Consider the following 25300-nt stretch of genomic DNA (forward strand, 5'->3'; position numbering starts at 1 on the left):
GCAACCCTCAGTTTGTTTCCTGAAATTAAGAGTCTTTTCGGGTTTGTCTCCCTCCCTGGTCCCATCTTGTTTCATTTTTTCCCCTCTCTCCCCACCATGACGCCCCAACCTGCCTCTCAAATTCCTCATATCAGGGTGATCGTATGATAGTTGTCTTTCTCCAATTGACTTATTTCACTCAGCATAATACCCTCTAGTTCCATCCACGTCATTGCAAATGGCAAGATTTCATTTCTTTTGATGACTGCATAGTATTCCATTGTGTATATATACCATCTCTTCTTTATCCATTCATCTGTTGATGGACATCTAGGTTCTTTCCATAGTTTGGCTATTGTGGACGTTGCTGCTATAAACATTTGGGTGCACATGCCCCTTCAGATCACTATGTTTGTACCTTTAGGGTAAATACCCAGCAGTGCAATTGCTGGGTCATAGGGTAGCTCTATTTTCAACTTTTTTAGGAACCTCCATGCTGTTTTCCAGAGTGGTTGCACCAGCTTGCATTCCCACCATCAGTGTAGGAGGGAGGTACACGTTTCTTTTCTTTCTTTCCTTCTTTCTTTTTTAAGATTTTATTTATTTATTTGACAGACCACAAGTAGGTAGAGAGGCAGGCAGAGAGAGGGAGGAGGAAGCAGTCTCCCTGCCAAGCAGAGAGCCTAATACGGGGCTCAATCCCAGGACCCCGGGATCATGACCCACCCAGGTGCCCCCAGGTACCCGTTTCTTAATAGAATGTTGGGAGAAGTTTTCTTCTTTACCTCTACTTTTATTTCTGCCTTAAAAAATTAGAAAATTGGGGCGCCTGGGTGGCTCAGTGGGTTAAAGCCTCTGCCTTCGGCTCAGGTCATGATCCCTGGGGTCCTGGGATTGAGCCCCGCATCGGACTGTCTGCTCAGCAGGAGCCTGCTTCCCTTCCTCTCTCTCTCTCTCTCTCTGCCTGCCTCTCTGCCTACTTGTGATCTCTGTCTGTTAAATAAATAAATAAAGTCTTAAAAAAAGTTAGAAAATTGAAGCCCAGTCAGTTTAATGACAAAAGCAGGTGATAGCAAAGATTAGTTGCAAGATACTGCACCAGGTACTGCGGGAGTACAAAGATGAGAGGCACAGCCCAGGCCTCCAGGGGCTTTCATCTGGGAAATATACAGACATGTTTAAGATAAGAAGGGGCCAGGGACCATAGAAGGTTTAGCTGATTTCTTCCTTGACCGTTGAGGAAACAGAGGTCTAACTTCAAAGATTCCCCACTTGAGTTATTCCAAATTATCTCTCAATGCTGTCTCCTTTTGTGAACTTCAGGCTCCTCAAGAGTGGAACATGGTTTCCTGATTCCTATGTTGTCCCCAGGGTTCACACACTGCCAGTACTGAGCAGGTACCCATGAAATGGATCTTGGCCCCAATTTCTCCCATATACAACATGCCTTGTGATGTTTTCCCCCATTTAACCAGTATTTATTTAGTTTCTGCTATATGATAGGCACTGTTCTAATAACTTGGGAGATTAGGGAACAGAACAGACAGAAATCCCTGCCCTTGCAGAGTCAAAATGTACATTCATTATTTTGTTCCCATGGAGTTTGCTGCCTGAGTGGTATAGGATAGGAGAGATGTTGAGCATCTTGGCTTCCAGGTTTGGTTCTTCTGTGCTCTTACAGCTAAAGAAAAGCATGATTTCTAATAGCCGAGGAAGTTCCAGGTATCCTCCTATAACTCTTTCTGTTAAACTTGGCCCCAACAAATCTGAATTTCATTGGAAACTTTAGGGAACGGTCTGCGTAAAGACACAGAGCGGCAAAGGGCCTGCTTAAGGGTTAGCTGGAAATTAGGCCTGGCTGAGATCAGAGCAGAGGGCCTTGGAGAGGCCATTTAGGTCTTGGGTAACTGAGAATGTTTTGAAGCTTTTGCAGAGGAAAAGTAAATGGTTATCTGTATGAGGGAGGTTTCCCTGGTGGTGGTGAGAAGGGTTCACCAGAGAGGACTGAGACAAATTGGGAGGGTCCTCTACGGTGCCTGCTAGGAAATACTAGACCTGGAGCAGGACAGAAGAAATGAGAAGCGGGAAGAGAAGTCGTACAAGGCGAAACAATACAACTAGGTGGCTCATGGAGAGAATCAGTGAGGGTGATTGGTATCTGGGAGAATGCTAGTGACATTAGCCATTACAAATGCAGGTCAATGAACAGGCTTTTGATTGCTAGATGTGAATGATGCAATGAATGCAACTTTGGATATTTTGTACCAATTATGTAGGACAGTGTCCCTCATATGGTTGATGCCAAATTATTAGTTTTAATTCATCTCAACACCTATGAGTTCCTACCACTTGCTAAGTCTTAGAGGCCATACAAAGATGAGTAAGACAAGGGAAAAAAAAGATGAGTAAGACAAATCTTGCCTCAAATAGCTTTCATCCTGATGACAGAAATACATAATAATAATAATAAAATAATAGGGGCGCCTGGGTGGCTCAGTGGGTTAAGCCGCTGCCTTCGGCTCAGGTCATGATCTCAGGGTCCTGGGATCGAGTCCCGCATCGGGCTCTCTGTTCAGCAGGGAGCCTGCTTCCTCCTCTCTCTCTCTCTGCCTGCCTCTCTGCCTACTTGTGATCTCTCTCTGTCAAATAAATAAATAAAATCTTTAAAAAAATAATAATAATAATAAAATAATAAAAAGAGGTATAAGAATCATCAAGACCTGAAGAAGAAAAAGATTATAGTCCTTTAGAGGCAAGCTGTGATGGTTAGTATACATTTTTTTAAGTTAAACATTTTTTAGCATGTTTCCAGTGGCCGTGGTTGACTATGGCCATAGGATCTCCAACTGTACGTGAGAGCAACCTGGGGCAGCTCTGACAGCACAGGTCTGCGTAACATCTACCTGCATCTGCTAGAATGGCTCAAGGGGAAAAGGAAGGGCATCCCCCCCCCCCGTAAACGACAAAAATATTCTTTGAAATGATCAAGTTCAGAAGTATCTAATAAATGTTGACTCTGTGCACTGAAGTGTGGGGATTAGACTATAAAAACCTTGGTGAATTCCTTCCAGGGGGATGGCAGGAGCTGCTGTTGGCTCACCAGCCTCCTGGAGTTTCCCTGGTGAAATCTGAAACCAGCCTCTATACTTGGAGGAGAGGGAGAGAGGATGAAGAGGCCCCTCCAGGTTTGTAGGTGGCAGGTTTAATAAGCAAAGGGAACTTGCATACAAGGCTTATCTTGGACTGCGGCAAGATGAGAAACAACAATTTTTTTAAGCAACAAAAACTTGTTTTATTTTTTTCAAATACAGATACAGATGTTTGCATGTTTTGCAAATATTGCTTCAAAGCAACCTTTCTGTACACAGCACCTTCTGTTCTCATAGCTCCTAAACACAGATATGTATCCACAGTGCAGTGTGGGCTCATTGAGTATCCAACTTGCACAACACTCATCATTTAAAGAGGCAAAATGATTAGTCAAATCACAACTGTTTTTGTCAAAGCAATTTTTAAAAAAGATTTTATTTATTTATTTGACATACACACAGAGTACAAGTAGGCAGAGCAGCAGCAGAGGGAGAGGGAGAAGAAGGCTCTCCACCGACCAGGGAGCTTGATGCAGGGCTGATCCCAGGTCACCAGGATCAGGACATGAGTGGAAGGCAGATGCTTAACTGACAGAGCCACCCAGGCACCCCATAAGGCAATTTTTTATAGGTGGAGAGTTTTTCTCTAAAGGAAATTTAGATAGTGCACTTATTTCTAAATGGTAACAGCAATCTTTGCAAATAACAACTTCCAGTGGCTCCGCTTGGGGTTAATTCAGCTTGACCCAGAAATTGGAATGGAGCCTCTCTCAACATGACTTTAAATTAGACAGGCACACTGAGGTAATTAGAACCGGGAGTCATTCCTCCTTCCCTAATGACAAAAGGCACAGTGAGTGAAATGGAATTATTATCTTGACAAAATTTAAACAACAAACCCAACCAATGATGGCCACTTGGCACAATGAGGGTAATTCAGTTTCTGCTTTCATCTTTGGAAAATAAATGAGACTGAGTCCCTTAAAGTTGTAGTTTTCCCAGAAGTGATGCTCAAATGTATTTTCAGAAAAGAAAAATCAGTAATTTAATAATACCACAGTGCTCCTACCTCACAGTTGTGGCTCACACCCACCGGCCAAATCTTAAAAGTTTATAAGGTGGCCTTGACCGGGTTCAGTCATGTACAGTGTCAGTGCTCTCAATAACCACATCCCTATCTCAAGGCTGTGTCCTTGGAGTTGCCTCTGGGAGCAGGAAAGGCAAGCACCCCATATCCCAAGGACAGGGGAGGTAGGGAAACCTCCGAGTATGTGGGTCTAGCTCACAGGTCAATAGGCAGATACAGATACATGAGTGAAAACCCATGCCTATAAACAGCTAAGAAAAAGATGGGCAGAAATGATTTGGTAGATCTCAATTTACAGACTGGAGATGTACATACTTGGGCAGTTTTTCTGCTCCTGAACACTTTGACGGAAACACCACAGTTTAGGCTTTCTTTGGGCTGGTCAGTCCCTCCCAGACTGGCTGATGAGGGAAGCCTTTTTAAACACGGCAGCTGGGGTGTCTGGGTGGCCTGGTTGGTTAAGTGCCCGCCTTCAGCTCAGCTCATAATCTCAGGGTCCTGGGATCTGGCTCCAGGTCTGGCTCCCTGCCCAATGGGCAGTCTGCTCCTCCCTCTCCCTTTGTACCTCTTTGCCTCTTCCCACTCCCCATCCCTCATGCTCAGGTGCTCTCTCTCTCTCAAATAAATAAATAAATAAAAATCTTTTTTTTTTTTTTTAAAGATTTTATTTATTTATTTGACAGAGATCACAAGTAGGCAGATAGGCAGGCAGAGAGAGAGAGAGGAGGAAGCAGGCTCCCTGCTGAGCAGAGAGCCCGATGCGGGACTCGATCCCAGGACCCTGAGATCATGACCTGAGCCAAAGGCAGCGGCTTAACCCACTGAGCCACCCAGACGCCCCAATAAATAAAAATCTTAAAAACAAAACAAAACAGGGGCACCTGGGTGGTTCAGTGGGTTAAAGCCTCTGCCTTGGTCCTGGGATCCAGCCCCGCATTGGACTCTCTGCTCAGCAGGGAGCCTGCTCCTCACACCTACCCCCACCCCCCCGACTTTCTACCTACTTGGGATCTCTGTCAAATAAAATCTTTAGGGGGGAAAAAAAAACCCAAAACAAAAATGAACAACAACAAAAAGCAAGATTGCAGTGGACATTGTAAGCAGCAGGACAAACCTCTTCTGAAACTCCTAGGTTTTTTAGTACTATTTTTCTGAGTTTATTTGATAAAAACAAAGATGCATCTTCTTCCAACTGTCAGTGGTAAGTTCTTCAGTAAGTGGTATGTGATAGCCAGGTTGTGTGGTAAACTGTTACTTCCTTCCATATACATAGGTGTCTCTGGAAGTTCATGCCTGGTGGAGCCTGATACAGATGCTATATTTTTAACTTTTCCTTAAAATATTCAACCTTTGCCTCAGAGTAGCACACATTCCAGCAAATGTCAGGCATTACATCACCTCCTGCTCTTTCTGACCAAGAATGCTTCAATCTGTGTACCTTCTCCTCCTCTCCTTGTTCTTTTTTTGTAGTTGACTCCTTTCTTCGTAAAATAACCAGATGCTTCCTGTCTTCCAGGTTGGCAATATTTTTTCACATCTCTGGGATCAGAAGAATTAAGAGTCTTGTCCATGGTTCTCTTGGCTCTTTTTCTTTGTTGGAGATGATAAGCTGTTTTATTTTCAGCACCTTTGCTTTATTTAATAATTGTGAGGCTGCCTTCAAATGACCTGTTGACCATTAGTTGCAGACTGAGGTCAGGAGGTGTGATTCTGTGTCCTAATAGAGCTGCTGAGTCACTGATTCGAATTTGATCATTATTTGACCACCAAGCAAGAGCACCTGTCCTCTCCTCCCTTTCCTGGTCTCAGAATGAGGAGAGTTATTGGAAACATGAGCCAAACCAGACTTCCCACAATCTCTTGGCCAAAACCTCTGCCCCATCCCTTATTAGAGTAAGCTTTGGCTAAGAATCATGATAGGGTCTCTATAGCAGGGAGTGTTGAATTTAAATCTGCTTTTATTTATTTTTTAATCTTTAAACATTTATTTATTTTTGCTTTTAGATAAGCACTGATTCCAGCTGTTTGGGTTGAACGTCAGTTTAGTTTAAAAAAAAAAAAAAAAGACTTCCTTTCTGTATGTGTTTTGGTGTACAAAAGTGATACAGATTCATTGTAGAAAACTTGAATTATAGAATGCTAAAGTTTGAAGATAATGACCCAAACTACCCACAACTCACTAGTGATGTTTTATTTCCTTCCTGTCATCTTTGTTTTCAAAAACACAATTTATACATATATACTTTAGCAAGTAATACATACATAAACATATGCTTAGTTTTTCATTCTAATTTTGCTTAGCAACTCTTTCTGTGTTTTACATTTAAACAACCAATCCTTTGCACCCCAGTCACCTTTGGAGTTGTCTTTGTTACCCTCCTGTTACACATTTACTCAACATCTGGACCTTTGTGTCTGGTCAGCATGGGACCTTTGGCCACATTTCATTAATAAGGCAAATGCCCAGGAGGAGGGAACCACTTTTCCAGTTCTGATTAAGCACCCTACTGCATAAACTTTCATTTTAATAGCTTAATGTATAATTTGATTACTCTTCTGAAGGACGGGTTGTGCCAGAAGCTGTGAATTTCATATGACTCTGACTTGACCAAAGTCTATCCCATTAAACATGGGCTTTAAAAATGACTTTCAGAGAATTTATCATCATTTGGTCAGATGCTCAGAATCCCCAGTTGCTACAGTCCTATTTATCTAAACCCAACAGTCTCATGATTGATGACTAGCTCCAGGTGGAGACTAGTGCATTCAGGGAGTAGGAAATTAAGGGAATCACCTACCATCTCTACCATCTCTACATTTTTTTTTAAACTTTGCTCTTTGCTGCTTTAGCAGAGCCCAGACCTAGAACTTCAGTTGTATGACTGTGCTTCTAGAAACCATAGGTAACCGATCACTGTGATTGGTTCTCATCAGGTTTAGGTGGAAAGAGGGAAATAAGCTTTCTGAGCTTTATAGATGCCTGGAATTTTCTAAGCAAGGCAGGTTGATAAAGACCAGTGTCTGAAAATTCAGAAAAGATCCGGTTTTGCCTTACTCCCTTGAGGAGCCTCCCACTTGGTTGAAACTTGTTATAATGGCAGCTACCGCCATTGCCAAATCCATGCCCCATGTCCACTCAATTGCCAATTGTAAGCATTATGTACTTCCATAGTTAATTGAGACAAAAAAGCTTATGTTGTCAAAATTTCTTGTTTTAATCACTTTTGTTTCTCTGAGTAGCCTTGGCTCAAAAGTGCTTCATGTCCTGACAAAGAAAGATGCTATAACAGGGCATGCAGTATCAATATTCTCTAATATGGTACCCAGTGCAAACTAGAAGAGGACACAACACAGGCGTGTACATGTTGCTCACGACAACACCAGACACTCTGGCCAATCTCAGAAATGGCTCTCTAGCTGAAGGAGCAGAGAAATCCTCTTACCCTCAGAAATCAGTGGTGAAACCAGATGTGTGAAGACGCGATCAGTCCAAGCACGCAAGAGCTAAGCTGGTCTTTCTCTGAGGACTTGAATATCAATCAGATAACTGCTGGCCCGAGAAACCCTTGAATTGCAGGCAGCTGTTGTTTGCAGCACTCTTTGCAATGGCAAAAAGTTGGAAACAATCCAGTGAGATAAATTATAGAACAAGAGAACAAACAAGGGAATTCTACCCAGTTGCTGAAAAAAGAATGAGGCATCTCTTTATGTTCTGACACAGGAATGTATTTAAGTTTTTTTTTTTTTTAAATAAATGAAAAAATAGATTTATAAAGGCATACACATCATGATTGCATGAGGGGTGGTGAGGAATAATACTATGAATGCCTATGCCTGCATATATAAGTTCTCTAACGGCACAGAAAAACCTGTTGACAGATAACAGATCCGGGAGCGCTCAGGAGAGAAGTGGGGTCGGTAAAGCAGAGATTTTTACTTTTTACCTTACGCACATCTGTACTGCTTGAATTATTTTTAATACACACATATTTTTAAAATGAAAATGAACAAGGAGCTGAAACAGTGTATCTATAGTTAACAATATTGTATCACACACTTAAAAAGTCAAGAGGGTAGATCTTGGTTCCTACCACAATCAAATGAAGTATAAGTGAGACATGCTCAAGGCGGAAACTTAAAAATATAAAAAAAAAAAGCATAAGAAAAATGGAATTCACCTGTGAGTTTTTCAACTAGAGACAACCACTGTTAATATTTTGTGATATTCCTTTGGTGTACTTTCTGCGGGCGTATGTATATACATAATTATATTTTGGATGAGAGCATACATCTGTAGAGTTTATTATGCCACATTTTGGAGCCTGTGTTTCTAGATTTAAATCTCTAAAACACCATTTATGATTATATAATGTTCTGTTTTGGGGCTCTATTATAATTTCTTTCCCCATTCATCTCTTTCCTCACCAACATCTTTAGCTCTTCTCCTTGATACTTAAACAAACCTTTGTGCGTGTTATTGGCAAAGCTCTGGGCTCTGAGCAACAGCAGTGGCTTGCCCTCAGCCTGGGGCGAGGATGGCCTTGGGGACCTCCTGGCAACATTTCAGGCACATGTTAGCATCCTCTAGAGAGAGCTACCTACCATTTGCCATTTGCAAATTACCATTGCCCTTCATCACTCTCTGGCTCCTTACCCAGGTTTATACTATTGTTGTTAATAGTAGCGTAATGGAGAGTGTTTTTGGTTTCTGGAATTATTGCCACCTGGCCATGCCCTAGAAGCCTTTGTTTGTGGTCTGTCTCCCCACCTGGCCTCCACAGATGGCAGGGACTTTGTGTAGTTTTGTTCTCTGGTATGCCCCCCTGTGCCTAGGTCAGTGTGGGGCACGTGGTAGGCTGTCAGTAAACATGAACATACAGAAGGAGGCTCTTCATTGGTCCTATTTCTCTTTTCTACTTAGAAAGAGTAATGACTGGGGTGCCTGGGTGGCTCAGTCGGTTGAGCGTCTGCCTTCAGCTCAGGTCATGGTCCTCGTATCCTGGGATCGAGTCCTGTATCAGGCTCCCTGATCGGTGGGGAGTCTACTTCTCCCTCTCCCTCTGCTTGCTCTTCTCCATGCTTGTGCTCTCTCTTTCTGTCTGTCTCAAATAAATAAAATATTTTTAAAATGGGGAGAGTAGTTACTATTCCGGTCCTGAATATCAATATTGCCTAAGCAGCCTTTGTGAAGTCAGTATGCTGTACTTCTTGGATTTCCACACCTTGCCCTTAGAATCACCCAGTGTTAGACCTAGTCTACCTTTCATCTACATAAAAGGATAACCTAGGTTCATCACAATAGTAAGGGCTGAAGAAGTGAAAGATGAAAGGAACAAAATGATTTAACTCCTCAAAAAAATTTACAGTCTGGATGGAAGGAAGATGAAGATCTATGAGCAAGTGGTAAATGTTTGGTGGCAATAGATCATTATGTGTCAGATTGTACATGTAACTCCATTTCTGCCTTCCAGGATTTCATAATCTGGTAAAAGACCATTTAAACAAAGGGTATATTTATAGGGGTAAATATGGGGGAAGCAATAAGAATGGCAATAGAGAGACATTTTGGGGGAAAACTGGAAGGAAGAATTCCTTTTGCTTGGAGGAGTCCAGATGGGTTCCTGGCGGAAGGAAGGAGAGCTTGAGCTGATGTTATAGGCCATGTAAAGAGTGATGGTCAGAGGTGGGTGGGGAGGAAGGCCTCAGACAGCACACTATGCAAGGAAAGGCACAGAGAAATGAAAATGCTCGGCATAACTGAAGAACGGCAACTCTCTCACCCTTAGAAGAGAGGAGGAGAGGGATCTAGGTGTTGAGGGCTGGCCTGAGAGGAAAGGAGTGATAGACTCTGAGATAGAAAATTTTCTTGGGCCAGATGCCTCTGTGCTGTGGGCTTAGACTTGATCAATTAAGTAGTGCAGAGAGACACTGAGGGTGTCTCAGTAGAGATGTGACAAAATCAGATCTGTGCCTTAAATGATTGATAGGATCTCTGACACACTGGGTTGAGCGGAGAGGAGAACTAGAAACAGTGGAGCGGGGCAGAGACTTGCAGTTGATGGTTACAGTGTAACAGATCTGAGATCTGAGCCAGGGAAGCCCTGGAGATGGTTTCAGAGATACTTTGGGAGTAAATTGATTGGAAGGGGTGGGGGGACTTCCAAAAGCTGAGAGCTGTGGTGGTAGGATGTTTATTTATAGGTGACCTAAACATGGGCTCTGCTATCCAGGCAGGAGAATCTCCAGGTTTTCAGATTGTGGGCTTAGCCAACCAAACCAGGGGAGGAGCAAAAGAAAACTGCACAAAAAAACCATAACAAGAAACCCTGAAAAGTTGAAGGAAACAAAGTTTATCTCTACCAGCGTCCTGACCTCAAGTAACTGACTTCAAGTGACTCTGGTCCTTTGTGCTGTGAGACACAGCACAAAAGCTACAGGTTGAAATGCTCAGGGGGTCTGATTCAGCTTTTCCTCTTCCCTGCATCCCTGGCTTCTCAGAATATTCTCCTAAGGGTCGCTACCCGAGGCTGGGAAGCCTTTCCTGGTTTGCACCCGGTCTCCCCTCTGCCTTGGTAGATCCTGTTCTTGGCCATGTTGGAAAAGTGCCCATTGCCCCTCAGGAGGACGACTGTCATGGGATGCTCTGTGACTAAACCAAAAGCAGGTGTTCCCGTGAGTTACAGACTTTCTATCAAGCAGGATTAACTCCCAGTACTCCTTTGTTGCTTTAGGACCCTCACCCCTCCACTTTTGCTAAACTTGTCTGTCGCTCAAACAATATCCATGCCCATCACTGGTTTCCATCTCTGGCAGGTCTGGGTCGGCTGTAACCTTTTGCTCTTTTTAACTTATTTTTTAAAGATTGATTTATTTTGGGGGCGGAGGACAAGGGTGGGAGAGAGAGTCTTAAGCAGACTCTGCACCGAGCATGGAGCCCAATGTGGGGCTCCATCTCACAACCCTGAAATCAGGACTTGAGCGGAAGCCAAGAGTCAGTTGTTTAACGGACTGCGCCACGCAGGTACCCCCGCTCTTTTTAAAACTATGTGTGTCCTCTTCTTGCTTTATCATAATGCATCCTTTCCAAAAAGCTTTCTTGATTCAGTTCTATCATTCTACTCCCAAATCTCTGCCACTCTTTGGTCTCTATACTATAGTAGCTGAGTTTATATTTATTACGCATGTGCTCTATCCGCTATTTGACTGCGAGCCCCTGTAGGCTCTACCCCGCTCACCTTGTTTTTGGTGACCGCTGAGTAGAATCAAAGACAGACATTGAAGTGGTAAGGGCAGATTTTAAACATTAATATATTATTGCAACAGGGAAAAGAGTCCAGTGTGAACTGAACTCAACTTTGATATGCACAGAGTTGGCTGGGCATCTTAAAGAGAGAACAAAGGAATAGGGAGGAGGATGAGTGAAGGCTCTAGAATTAGGAAAGCAAAAACTTCCAAAAAGCCAGAGGTGGCGGGTGGGTGTCCGTGTGAAACCCATCTGGGTTTGCTAACTGGCACTTACTAACGTCAAGGTCCTACCCTCCCACAGAAACTGGGAGACAGTAGTCTGTCCTATCTTCAGGTGTTGGCTGGAACAAACAAATTCTTTTGGCAGCTTTGGATTGTCTCAGGCAGAAGCTTTAGGAGGGGCTATGGTCATCCAAGGGATTTGGCTTTGAGCTGTGGGAAACTATGTTAATGTTTGTTTACCTCTTTATAGGCCCAGGGTGGGGCCTAGTAAGGAAGAGGGCTCAGAGAAACCTGGCTAGAGTTTAGGTCAAGGAGAGAATCTTTGTCAATAGGTCAAGAAAATAAAGAACAAGTGGGAAAGTATCTACTCTGATCACAATAGAAAGTCTCCAGACCGGTAGAAAATACTATAAGGAAACAAGGGATAACTTTAATCACACTACTCCACAAAAAGATTGCTAAATTTGAATCACCAAAAAAACTAGGTTTATTGTCCATACTGTGTTCTGCTAAAATCCCAAGAAATCTACTGTTTAGTTCATCTATCTCTGGTTTCCCAAAATAAATAAAAATTAATATTGTGAGCAGAATTTTAGTTTAAATAACTTCCACATTGTTAGTTCCTGATGATACACAGAAACAATTGTGCAGCTAGGCTTGTTATTTAAGACCTTGCTCCCTTAAAACTAAGGGAAAGTGACCTTTGCTTTCAAATATCTGGCTCGATTATTTAAAAGTAGTTAAGGCATAACAAATACCATGGAGGACATGGGGAGTTAGAGAGGAGAAGGGAGTTGGGGGAAATTGGAAGGGGAGGTGAACCATGAGAGACTATGGACTCTGAAAAACAGTCTGAGGGGTTTGAAGGGGCGGGGGGTGGTGGGAGGTTGGGGTACCAGGTGGTGGGTGTTATAGAGGGCACTGATTGCATGGAGCACTGGGTGTGGTGAAAAAATAATGAATACTGTTATGCCGAAAATAAATTAAAAAAAAAAAAAAGTAGTTAAGGGGCGCCTGGGTGGTTCAGTGGGTTAAACGTCTGACTTGGGCTCAGGTCATGATCTCAGGGTCCTGGGATCCAGCCCCAGGTTGGGCTTCCCACTCAGCAGGAAGACTGCTTCTCATTCTCCCTCTGCTACTCCCCCTGCTTGTGCTCTCTCTGTCTGTCTCTTTCTCAAACAAATAGAATCTCTTTAAAAAAAAAATAATGAATTTTCATTCCTTAGCCTTTATTATGTATATTTTGTAAATGTACAATGTTCCTTTTTATTTTATGCCTCTTTATATTTGAAATTGGTAATTTGATTTGTGTTCTCTGATATTCTAGTCTGCTATGGTTTATAGCTATTGATATAGTGACCCTTATTTTTCGACATGATGCTCCTGATAACTCTTTTCATCGTGGTCAAAAAGGAAAAAAATAAAGGTGGGCATGTATAGGAATAGCTTTCAAATCTTTATGTACTCTTTACTGAAAGTGAGAGCATTAAAGAGCTAGAGTTGTTTGCAGGAAATATGTTGTTTTTTGACGAAATGGAATTTAGAGACCCTGCAATGCACAGTCTTAAGCATACAGTTAAACCAGTTTTAACAAATGCTTACACCCGTAGAACTCACACCTCTACTGAGATAATCAAGGTATAGATATATTTCCATCAACCAGAAAGGTCCGTCACACCTTGACCAGTCAACACCAGCCACTTACAGAGGTAACCACTGTTCTAACACATAAATTGATCAGCTACAGAACTTCACGAACCTGGAATTACACATTTTGTACTCTTTTGTGTCTGACTTATTAAATTTGGTATAACGTTTTGGAGATTCATTCATGTAGTTAGCAGTCTGTTGATTTTTACTATTGAATAGTACCCCGTTGTATGAATATACCACAGCTTGCTTATTCTATTGATGGATAGCTGGGCTATTTCTAGTTTTTGGCTATTAGGAATAAAGGTGCTCTGAACATTTTCATGTAAGGCATTTTGTGGACATATGTCTTATTTTCTTTGGATAAACACTAGCATTAGCGTTGCTGGGTCATAGGATTAGATGTATGTTTAACTATTTAAGAAACTTCCAAGTAGGTTTCCAAAGTGGTTGTACCATTTTACCTTTTCACAAGCAATGATAAAAATTCTGTTTGAGAAAACAAAAATTCTGTTGGTTCCACACTCTTGCTGATATGTGATGTTTCCATTCTTCAAAATTTTAATCATTTTAGTGAATTTGCAATGATATTAAGGTTAATTTACACTTCCCTAACAACCAATCCTCATGAGTGTTTATATATATATATATATATATTTATATATATGATATATAATTATATACATATATAATCCTCTTTGTGTTTATGTGTTTATTAGATATTAGATATTAGATATGTGTTTATTAGATATAATTATGTGTTTATTAGATATTCATATGCCCTCTTTTTTGAAGTATCTGTTCAAGGCTTGTGCCCATTTAAAAAATTGGGTTTTTGGGGTACCTGGTGGCTCAGCCAGTTAACTGTCTGCCCTCAGCTCAGGTCATGAACTTGGGGTCCTGGGATCAAGCCCAAGCATCAGGCTCCCTGCTTTGCGGGGAGTCTGCTTCTTCCTCTCCCTCTGCCTCCCCCTCCTTCCTGTTCACATTCTCTCTGTTTCTCAAATAAATAAATAAAACCTTTAAAAAATTGGGTTGTTCATCTTCTTATTAAGGCAGTATAGGGGTGCTTTACATATCCTAGTTAAAAGTCCTTTGTCAGATTTATTTATTGTGAATATTTGCTCCTAGTCTTTGGTGTGTCTATTCATTTCTTAACAGCACTTTTGTTTTTTATGAAGATTTGTTTATTTGAGACAGAGAGAGCAGTGGGGAGGCGCAGAGGGAGAATCTTAAGCAGACCCCACGCTGAGTGCAGAGCCCAATTCAGGGCTTGATCTCATGACCCTGAGATCACAACCTGAGTTGAAACCAAGAGTTGGATCCTTCACCAAATGGGCCACCTAGGAGCCCCTTAATGACATCTTTTGATGAACAGCAGCTTTTGCTTTTTTTTTTTATGGTTTAAAGAAATTTTTTAATGCAAGTATAGTTGACATACAACATTGTATTAGTTTCAGATGTGATAGAATATTCAGTAACTCTATCCATTATGCTCTGCTCATACAAGTGTGTGATGACCCACTAGGATGGGTCTAGGATGACCCTAGCCTCTCCTAAAGCTTCTGCCTGAAACAATCCAAGGCTGCCAAAAGAATTTATTGTTTGTTCCAGCCAACACCTGAACATAGAACAGGCTACTGTCTTCCAGTTTCTGTGGGAGGTAGGAGCTTGACTTTAGTTAAATGCCAGTTAGCAAACCCAGGTTTCACACGGACAGTCACCAAACTATCAGTCACCAAACAATGCTATTACCACACCATCAATTATGTTGCCTAAACTTTCAACCTGAGAATTATTCATTAGATAACCGGAAGCCTCTACTGCCCATGTGCCTTCACCTATTTTGCCCAACTCCCACTACCTTTCCTTCTGGTATCCATTAGTTTTTTCTCTGTATCTATGGGTCTGTTCCTGTTTTTTGTTTGTTCCTGAGTTTTGGTTTTTAGATTCCACATACAAGTAAAATCATATGGATTTTACCATATGGCTCTGGCTTATTTCAGTTAGAATAACACCCTCTACATCCATCCATGTTGTTGTGCATGGCTATATGTCATTCTTTTTCATAGCTAATGTATATATTTATGTGTGTATGTGTATGTATATACACACACATTACTACTTCTTTATGCATTCGTCTATTGATAGGATGGATACTTGGATTGCTTCCGTGTCTTGACTATTGTAAATAATGCTACAACAAGCAAAGGAGTGCATATATTTTTTTTAAAATAAGTTTTTCTTTTTTGGGGGGGTTAATATCCAATATTTGCATTACTGAATCATATTGTATCTTTATTTTTAAATTTTGAGGAAACTCCATACTATTTTTCATAGTGGCTGCACCAATTTCCATTCCCACCAACAGTGCACAAGGGTTCCTTTTCCTCCACATCCTCACCAATACTTATTATTTCTTGGCTTTTTGATTCTAGCCATTCTGACAGGTGTGAGGTGATATCTCATCATTTAAAAAAAATATTTTCTTTATTTATTTGACAGAGAGAGGGAGAGAGCATGAGCCATGGAAAGAGGCAAAGGGAGAAGCAGACTCCCTGCGGAGCAGGGAACCCTACTTGGGACTCAATCCAGGAACTCCATGATCACGACCTGAGCTAAAGGCAGACACATCACCGACAGAGCCACCCAGGTACCCCACTCATTATGGTTTTGATTTGCATTTCCCTGAAGGTTGGTGATGCTGAGCATCTTTTCATGTGTTTATTGGTCATCTACATGTGTTCTTCGGAAAAATGTCTATTCAGGTCCTCTGCCCATTGTTTAATCATATTATTCAATTTTTGGTGTTGGGTTGTACAAGCACTTTATGTATCTTGGATATTAACCCTTTATTGGATATACTATTTGCAAATATCTCCTATTCAGCAGGCTGCCTTTTTGTTTTGTTGGTGGTTTCCTTCAGTGTACAAAAGCTTTTTATTTTGGTCTTATACTAATAGTTTATTTCTGCTTTTGTTTCCCTTGCCCAAGGAGGCAATAATGCCAATGTCAAAGCGATTACTGCCTATGTTTTGTTTTAGGACTTTTATGGTTTCAGGTCTCACGTTTAGGCTTTTTATCCATTTGGAGTTCATTTTTGTTTATGGTGTAAGAAAGTGATCCAATTTCATTCTTTTGCATGTAGCTGTCCAGTCTTCCCAGCAGTATTCTATTGTGATATTCTACTGCAATATTCTATTGGAAAGAATATACTATCCTTGCCTCTTTTGTATTTTAGATTGACCATATAAGTGTGGGTTTGTTTCTTATTATGTTCCATTGATCTACATGTCTATTTTTGTACTAGTGCCATATTGTTTTGATTACTATACCTTTGTAGTCTATCTTGAAATCTGGGATTGTGATACCTCCAACTTTGTTCTTTCTCAAGATTGCTTTTAACTATTTGGGGTTTTTGTGGTCCCATACAAATTTTAGTATTATTTGTTCTAGTTCTGTGAAAAATGCTTGTTGGTATTTGATAAGGGTTGCACTGAGTCTATAGATTGCTTTGAATGGTATGAACATTTTAACAATCAGTATTAATTCTTCAGACCCATAAACCATACTGTGTCTTTACATTTGTTTGTGTTGTCTTCAATTTCTTTCTTCAGAGTCTTCTGCTTTTCAGAGTACGGGTCCTATACTTGCTTGGTAAATTTTATTCCTGGATATTTATCGTTTTCGATGCAATTGTAAAAAGAAATTGTTTTCTTAACTTCTCTTTCTGCTACTTTGTTATTAATGCATAAAAATGTAACAGATTTCTGTATAACAATGTTGTATCCTGCAATTTGATTAAATTCATTAATGGCTTCTAATAGTTTTTTGGTGGAGAGCTCAGGGTTTCTATGTGTAGCATCATATCCTCTGCAAATAGTGAAGGTTTAACTCCTTCCTTACTAATTTATTTATTTTCCTTCTCTTGTTGCAGCTAGGATTTCCACTACTATGTTGAATAAAAGGGGTGAGGGTGGACATCGTTGTTTTTCCTAGAGGAAAAGATTTTCTTCTCTGTTGCATATGGTGTTAGCTGTGTGGTTTTCATATATAACCTTTATTATGTTGTGGTATATTCCTTCTAAACTCACTTTGAGATTTGAGAGTTTTTGTCATAAATCAATGTTGAATTTTGTCAAATGCTTTTTCTGTGTCTAGTGAGATAATATGGTTTATATAATTTGTTAATGTCGTATATCACATTGATTTTGTGAATATTGAACCAATCTCACATCCCTGGAATGAATCACACTTGACCGTGATGAATGATCCTTTTAATGTGTTGTTTAATGTGGTTTGATAATGTTTTATTGAGGATTTTTGCACCTATGTTCTACGTAGCTGTGCCTTTCCTATTTCTGTTTATATTTTATCTAATTCCTCCCTCCCTCACTTTTCATCCTTCTCCCTTCTGCTGCCATTTATATTGTTCATTTAAATATTTACCTATTTCTCTTAGTACACTATTTTCATTCTCTAATTTTCTTTTTTTTAAGATTTTATTTTTCTATTTGACAGACAGAGATCACAAGTAGGCAGAGAGGCAGGCAGAGAGAGAGGGGGAAGCAGGCTCCCTACGGAGCAGAGAGCCCGATGCGGGGCTCGATCCCAGGACCCTGAGATCATGACCTGAGCTGAAGGCAGAGGCTTTAACCCACTGAGCCACCCAGGCTCCCCTCATTCTCTAATTTTCATCCTCCAAATCATATTGCTTTCTCCCACAACAGACTGCAAGCTTTTTGAGGGAAATAACCATGTGTGTTTTATTCATGACCACGTTCCTAAGCTGTAGTAAGAGCCTGACAAATGATTGATTCTTAGTAAATCTTGCCAAGTGAAGAAATAAAAGAAAAAACAAGATCTAATATATGCAATTCTCTCTTTGCTTTATTTCTTTAAAGTTTGAAACCTGCCTTATAAACTGTTATTTTATATCCATTAGGTTAGGTCCAGAAACTATTTTGTTTGAACTTAAGCATATTGCAGTGTCCAGTGCACACCTATGTGAAAGTGGCTATATATGATTTTTTAAAAATTCTTGTAATATTTAGGAATGAGAAATCAAGTTTGTATATATGGATAGTTTGAGGACATACTTTTAAAAGTAGAACAAAGCAGAAAGATGTGTAAGTATTTCTTAATTCTTTAATGGTAGCCATCCAGGATAGCATCTGTGATGGACCAGCTTCCTCTGCAAACAGAAGGTTCTGTCATCCCATCTTGTCCCTGATACATTTGGTCTCAGGAGGCAACCTCTTGTCAAACTATTTCTGGGGAAACTGGACAGGCAGATCACACTGTGGATTCTTCTTCCTTCCAGGGCACATCAGTTTTGGTACAAAGAAATCAGGTTAAAACAAGTGTCAGGGAGAACATTAAGGGGATAAGAAAAGCTTTAAAATGCAGATCAAAGACAACACATAGTCTTTTTACTCTCAGTCTACACTTTTTCTGGCTGAACTAAGTAATGCCATGGTTTCAACACCACTCAGTGTCTGTAACTCCCATCTTTCCAATCACTTTGTTTTCTCTGATACCTCAGACTCAACATGTCCAAACCAGAACTCACTATTTTGCCTCTCCCCTCACAAAAGTATAACTTTCCCTGCATTTTCATTTCCCTTCTATCACCAAAGGAAGATGCCACCAAGTCATCCATGATCTCTTCCTCTGCTCAGGTGCTAAAGCTCCATGAGTTGATCTCTCAAACTCCTCATTCTTGTCTCCTCACCCCCCTTTCTTGTTTCTCTTGCTTTGATTCAGGATTTCATTAATTTGGTTGCTGTACTTTTTCCATTGGCATGCCTGCTTTGACCTAATCCGTCACACCTTTGTTCATTCATTCAAAACAAAGCTATTTGGTTCTTACTGCATGCCAAGAAGTAGGCCAGCCAGGCCTTTGAGACATTAAAACACTAAGACACAGCTGTGGATCTCAATGGACCACAGTTCTTTGCACAAGGTAGGTATATGAACAAATGAGTGGAGAATCATTTGCTAATTGTAGTGATAGAAAAATGCCCAGGGTGTCATGATAGCATCGAGAAGGACATTGAACGTAACTTGGGTGGTATGTATGTATGCATATATATATGTGCGTTCAGATTAGTGAAGACTTCCTATAAGGTGATGACTTGGTTGGGACGTAGAGGAGGAAGGTATGGGTAAGGTTGTGGAGTCTGGTCAGACGACTAAAGGTTAGAGAGAAGAGAAGGGACATTCCATCCTGAGGAATAGTCTTAGCAAAAGTGCAGGAGCAAGAAAAAGGATGTGAGGACTTAGACATATTTTTAAATTGCTAGTACATAAAATGTTCAATTCGGGTGATTAGAAATGAGAGCTATGTAAGTATGCAAAGGCCAGATCGTAGAGGGCCTTGTATACCCAGTTAAGGAGCTTAGACTTAATTTAGAAAATGAAGGAGATCCATTGATGGTTCCATGCCTGGGAATAACATGGACATATTATCGTTTTAGATAGATTATTCTGCTAAAGTGGGCAAGTGGATTTGAAGGGATACCTGCTGTAGTAGAAAACCTGAACCACGACACAGAGATAGAGATGGAGCTAGGAGGTATATGGGCCATGTCATTGGCAGGTCCCACCAGTTACCTAGATATCCAGTTTGAGGAAGAGGGATATTAAGGTTAACCTGGGTTTCTAGATTAGGTGTATGGAGGTACCATCGTTAGAGCTAGAGCATATGAGAGGAAGAGAAGGTTTGGTAGAAATGATAAATTCACTTTTTTAGATGAGTCTGAGGTGTTTGTGGGATGTTCAGAATGCAACTGGATATAAATAAGTATCTGAAAAGGAAGGGACCAGCCCCAGATGTTCTGGTGAGAGGTCATCTATTGCCTGAATCCAGCTGTCCCTGTAAGGTGGCCATTGGCAGGCAAGTACAGTCCTCAGTGGATAGGTAAAATGCAAAGGAGATAATGATTCCCTCCAAGCACTTCTATGAGATTTAAACCTGGGAGCACGATCCTTCCTCTCCAACTGACTAATTCAAAAATGGCAAATCTGTTGGCTGGTTAAGAGTGAATTTTCAGGGTGCCTGGGTGTTTCAGTCTATAAAGTGTCTTAATCTTGGTTTTGGCTTGGGTCATGATCTTGCAGTAATGAGATTGAGCCCCACATTGGGCTCTGTGCTCGGTGGGGAGTCTGCTTTAGATTCTCTCTTCTTCCCTCCCACTCACTCTCTTTCTCTCAAATAAATCAATAAAATCTATTTTAAAAAAAGAGTGAATTTTCATTAATGATCCTGGTACTGTTGATCCCAGAAAGAGTGTGAGTTAGTAATTTTAAAGACCTCTTCTCACATACCAAAACTGTTTCTGATTTTTTTTTTTTTTTTGTCCCTGACATACTTGTCTAATATAATTTATCCAGACTGTCTGGAGGATAAGTGGAGTGGCTCTAAAATGAAGACAGTTTTCCCTTTGGTCGAAGGTGGAGGTTGGACTGGCAGAAGGAGGGCACGGGAAAGTCGGTACAAAGGACAATCAGACAGGCTGCTGGTTCTTAGTTTATTTTATCCAGCCTTCATTTGAGGTTGCAGTATTTCTTCAGTCTTTTCCTCATCTTCCCCAAGTCAGGTAAAAATACAGAGTGCTGTTCTTATAATTTCATTAAACATTTAACATTACTGAGACTCTGCTATGTGCCCAGTACTGCTTGGAATATAAAAAGGATCATGACACAGCTCTTGTCCTTAAGAAACTCAGCCTGTAATGTTAGTTCTCAATGCCAGCTATACTGTAGAATTATCTGGAGCTTTAAAAACATGCCAGTGCCTCATCCCAGACCAACTGAGTAAGAGTCTCTGGCATAAGGTTTGACTATTAGAATTTTAAAAGAAATTTATTATGGAAAAAATAAAGGTAGGACTTTACCAAGATAAAGATAGAATAGTGTAATAATGCATTTCCCCCCCATATATATATTACCCAGATTCAACAATTATCAACAAATGGCCAATATTATTTCCTCCATAACCTCTCCCCACTCCTCATCACTGTAGTTCTGTAGAAAATCACCAAAACTATGTTATATCATGTTTGATTACTTATATATATGTATCTAAAATTATATATAAAGCATAATATCTTTATCATAGCTAAAATAATAAATAAAATTCCTAATGTAACAAGTATCTAGTCAGTTGTCACATTTCCCCAATTGTCTCATCTACAACTTTTTGAGGTAGGTCTGTTTTAATTAGGATCCATGCAATGTCTACATATTGCATTTGGTTACTGTACCTCCTACATTTATTTTAATCTAGAGGTTCATTTGCACTCTTTTTTTCTTTGTAATTTTTTTTTTAAAGAAAATGGGTTGTATGTTTTGTGGAGTATCCCATGTTTTGGGTTAAAAAATATACACACATAAATATAAACATTTTTATATATGTATGTATTTATAAATACATATACATTTTTATATATATAAAGCACATATATATACATATATACACACATATATGTACACACACACACACACACACAATTTTTGTCATTTATACCTCAAAGTTGGGAAAAAAAGAAATCTCTGTGTACAAATGGCTTCACTTGTGAATTATATTAAACAGTTAAGGAAGATAAAATTCTAGTGATACATAAACTATTCTGAAAAATTGAAGAGGAGGGAATATTTTCCAACTCATTGTACAAGAGTATCAGATCTTGATAAAGACATCACAAGAAAACTACAGATCAGTGTCCTTCATAAACATAAATGTAAAAAACTAAACAAAATTTTAGTAAATCAAATCCAACAATATGCAATAAGGATGATACCTCATGATCTGTTGGAGTTTTCCAGAAAAGCACGGTCATTTTTCCCCCTCTTTCAAACAATTGTTTATTTTATCCTTTAAAAAAGGATTATTTATTTATTTATTTATTTAGGGGTGCAGCGGAGAGAGAGACAGAGAGTGAGCATGAGCAGGGTGAGGGGCAAAGGGAGAGGGACAGAATCCGAAGCAGACGCCTGATTGAGTGCAGAGCCTGATGTGTGGCTCAAGTATAGGACCCCGAGATCATTACCTGAGCCAAAATCAAGAGTTTGATGCTTAGCCAGCTGAGCCACCCAGGTGCCCTGAAAAATTGTTTATTTTTTATTAAATTGTAATTAACATACAGTGTTATTTTAGTTGCAAGTGTACAATACATCGATTTACATCACAATACAGTTCTATGCATCACTGAGTACTTGCCAGGATAAGTATAGTCACCATCTGTCATCATGCAATGTTATTACAATAATATTAACTAAATTCCCTATGCCGTACTTTTAATCTCTGTGACTTATTTAATGTATAACTGGAATTTTGTAATTCTTAATGCCCTTTATCTATTCTGCTCCTTCCTCCCACCACTCTCCCCTCTGACAACCACCAATTTGTTCTTTGTACTTAAGAGTATGTTTCCGTTTGTTTATTTTGTTTTTTAGATTCACATATAAGTGAAATCATACAATATTTATTTATTGTATTTCTTTGACTTATTTAACTTAACATCATACACTCTAGTTCCATCCATGTCCTTGCAAATGGCAAGATTTCATTTTTTTCATGGCTGAGTAATATTCCATTATAGATTTAATATCTGTATAACTATATATCTCTATACATGGAACTATATAGGTGGTGTGTACATCTTTACCCATTTATCAGTTGATGGACATTTAGGCTGTTCCCATGATTTGGCTATTGCTGATAATGCTGCTATAAACATTGGGGTGAATATGCCCCTTCAAATCAGTACTTTTGTATCTTTTGGGTAAATACTTAGCAGTGCAATTGCTTGGTAATAGGGTAGTTCTATTCTTTAACTTTCTGAGGAACCTACATATTGTTTTCAAGAGTGGATATACCAGTTTGCATTACCACGGACAGTATAAGAGGGCTCCCCTTTCTCTGCATCCTTGCCAACATCTATTGTTTCCTTAGTTGTTATTTTAGCCATTCTGACATGTGTGAGATGTTATCTCATTTTAGTTTTGGTTTATATTTCCCTGATGAGTGTTATCGAGCATCTTTTCATGTGTCTATTGGCCACCTGCATGTCTTCTTTGGAAAAATGTTTATTCATGCATTCTGCCCATTTCTTAACTGGATTATTTGTTTTTTGGGTGTTGTTTTTGGTAAATTCTTTATAGATTTTGGATATTAAACCTTTATCAGATATGTCATTGGCAGATATCTTCTCCCATTCTGTAGGCTGCCTTTTAGTTTTGTTGATGGTTTCCTTCACTGTGCAGAAGTCTTTATCTTGATGAAGTCCCAATAGTTTATTTTTGCTTTTGTTCCTCTTGTCTCTGGAGACCTGTTTAGGAAGTAGTTGCTGCCATTGAGGTCAAAGAGGTTGCTGCCTGTGTTCTCTAGGACTTTGAGGGTTTCTTGTCTGGGATTGAGATGTCTCCAGTTTTACTTTTCTTTTTTAAGATTGCTTTGGCTATTTGGGGTCTATTGTGGTACGATACAAATTTTAGGATTGTTTGTTCTAGTTCTATGAAAAATTCTGGGTGTATTTTGATAGGGATTGTGTTAAATGTTAGATGTCTTTGGGTAGTACAGACATTTTAACAATATTTTTCCTTCCAATCCATGAGCATGGAATGTTTTCTCATTTCTTTGTGTCCTCTCTAATTTCTTTCATAAGTGTTCTTTAGTTTTCAGAGTACAGATCTTTTACTTCCTTGGTTAGATTTATTCCCCAGTGTCTCATGGTTTCTGTTGCAGTTATAAATGGGAACAATTCTTTGATTTCTTTTTCTGCTGCTTCATTATTGGTTTTTAGAAATGCAACAAATTTCTGTACACTGATTTTATATCCTGTGACCTGTTGAACTCCTGTGTCATTTCTAGCCATTTTTTTGTGAAGTCTTTAAGGTTCTCTACCTAGAATATAAGGCTGTCTGCAAATAGTGAAAGTGTGACTTTTACCTTGCCAATTTGGATTTTTAAATTTCTTTTTGTTGTCTGATTCCTGAGGCTGGCACTTCCAGTACTATGTTTAATAAAAGTGGTAAGAGTAGGCATCTGTGTTCCTGACCATAGAGGAAAAACTTTCAGTTTATCCCTATTGAGGGTGATACTAGTTGTGGGTCTTTCATAAATGGCCATTATGATGTTGAGGTATGTTTCCTCTCTCCCTACTTTGTTGAGGGTTTTTACCAGGAATGGATGTTGTACTTTGTCAAATGCTTTTTCTTCATCTATTGACAGGATCATATGGTTCTTGTCCTTTCTGTCATTAATGTGGCATATCACATGGATTGATTTGTGAATATTGAACCACACTTGCAACCCAGGAATAAATCCCACTTGATTGTGGTAATAATTCTCTTAATGTATTGTTGGATTCAACTTCTTAGTATTTTGTTGAGAATTTTTACATCCATGTTCATCAGGGATATTGGCCTATAATTCTTTATTATTATTTTCTTTATTTTTAAAGACATTTAATATGGATGGTATAAAAAAGGATTTTCTGGAATTTTTAAGCATTCTTCTTCTTCTTCTTTTATTAATTATTTTTATTAACATATAATGTATTAGTTGCCCCAGGGGTACAGATCTGTGAATCATCAGGCTTACACAATTCACCACATTCACCATAGCACATACCCTCCCCAATGTCCATAAACCCAAACACCCTCTCCATACTGCCCTCCCCCTAGCAACCCTCAGTTTGTTTTGTGAGATTAAGAGTCTCTTATGGTTTGTTTCCCTCCCGATCCCATCTTGTTTCATTTTTTCCCCCTACCCCCAAACTCCCCACTCTGCCTCTCAAATTCCTATCAGGGAGATCATATGATAATTGTCTTTCTCTGATTGACTTATTTCACTCTGCATGATACCTTCTAGTTCCATCCATGTTGTGCAAATGGCAAGATTTCATTTCTTTTGATGGCTGCATAGTATTCCATTGTATATATATACTACCTCTTCTTTATACATTCATTTGTTGATGGACATCTAGGTTCTTTCCATAGTTTGGTTATTGTGGACATTGCT

General features: G+C 39.7%; 1 non-coding gene across 1 annotated transcript; it reads left to right on the forward strand.

The window, feature by feature from the left end:
• The first annotated feature begins 2777 nt into the window (after positions 1–2777).
• Positions 2778–2910, forward strand: LOC116589619. The gene has a single exon (XR_004285378.1). It is a non-coding gene; the product is annotated as a small nucleolar RNA SNORA44 (small nucleolar RNA).
• Positions 2911–25300: the final 22390 nt, after the last annotated feature.

Source organism: Mustela erminea, chromosome 4 (genome assembly GCF_009829155.1).
Source record: "Mustela erminea isolate mMusErm1 chromosome 4, mMusErm1.Pri, whole genome shotgun sequence".
NCBI lineage: Eukaryota > Metazoa > Chordata > Mammalia > Carnivora > Mustelidae > Mustela > Mustela erminea.